Consider the following 1,357-nt stretch of genomic DNA (forward strand, 5'->3'; position numbering starts at 1 on the left):
CTATTCAAAAGATCAGTTTGTTTTTATGTGTATACTGTGTGTATATACACCATATAATACACACAGGTTCTCATTTATATTAGAAATACATGCTTTATTTCTATAATACTGTACTTTTTTCTTTACCAGTGATTTATCAGGTCTCCCCTGCCTAGTCAGGAAAATGGTTTAGGTCAAGTGCTAAACCATCATGTATTATATGATATGTAATGTACACAATGTTTAAGTTGTCTCCATATTTTTAGGGTATTTTCTCACTTTATTTATTAAAGGTGGGGGGGGAGCTTGGTTCAGCATGCTGCTGGTTGAAAAATTTGTGGTGAGCTACATGTTTTTCATTCAGTGGATTTTAAATGGTGGCGTGTATATCTTCATCAGGTCCAGATGAGCAGATCTTTTTAATTTACTTGGGGATGTTTGGGCCTGATTCTCCTGTCACTTGAGCTGCTGTAAACTACATGTGTCCTTGATGTGATGTCAGTTGGCATAACATCTGTGAAATCGCAAGGAGAATCGGGCCTGTCGATGCTCAGTGGACATAATAAGGATGAAGAAAGAATAAAAACACAGAAAGTTGATGATGGAATAAATGTAATATTATTTTTACTGATATTATTATTGACATTTTAAAAGATATGATGTCATTTACATGTGGGAAAATAGTGGACAGAAATATTTCCACTTAAATTTTGTGAATATGTGTGGTACATGAGTATTTCTATGTATACGTACACACACATATGTATATATAGAACATGGAAAAATTTAGATGTGCACAGTTTTAATATTTTCCTATTGAAATTAAATTTAAAATTGGAAATTGATATTTGAGAATTTCTTTTCTCATAGAGTAGATATGCTTAATTCCTTTTTTTAAAAGTAATAACAATTACTGAGGGCTGCACCTGTGAATTCCCAAACAGTTGCCAAACGTAAATATGGGATAAGATGGACATACGTGCACATATAAATAAAATCCTATTGCTAAGACTACTTTTAATGTTTATGTACAGTAGGTGAGTGTTTAGAAACTGTCACCTGAAGTTCATGCTTGGGCGACTGTTCCTACTGTAGCCTCTCCACTTCTGTTTTGAGATAAAAGTTTGCCTGTTTAAAACATTACTTTCCCAGAGGCAGGTAATGTACATTGTATCTCACTTTGATGAAACTATGGGGATATGTATATGACAAAACAGCGCTGAGTACTGTAGCCTGCAAACATGACCAGGAACTTGCTCCGGAGAAGAGAGCAGCCACATCGCGTGTAATGTGTTACATGGCAACTACAGTCTTGTAAAAAAAAAAAAAAAAAAAAAAGGAAAAAAAAAATTACAAAAACCAAAACGAAAACCCCCCC

The sequence above is a fragment of the Buceros rhinoceros genome, unplaced genomic scaffold (genome assembly GCF_000710305.1).
Source record: "Buceros rhinoceros silvestris isolate BGI_N320 unplaced genomic scaffold, ASM71030v1 scaffold12329, whole genome shotgun sequence".
Classification (NCBI taxonomy): Eukaryota; Metazoa; Chordata; class Aves; order Bucerotiformes; family Bucerotidae; genus Buceros; species Buceros rhinoceros.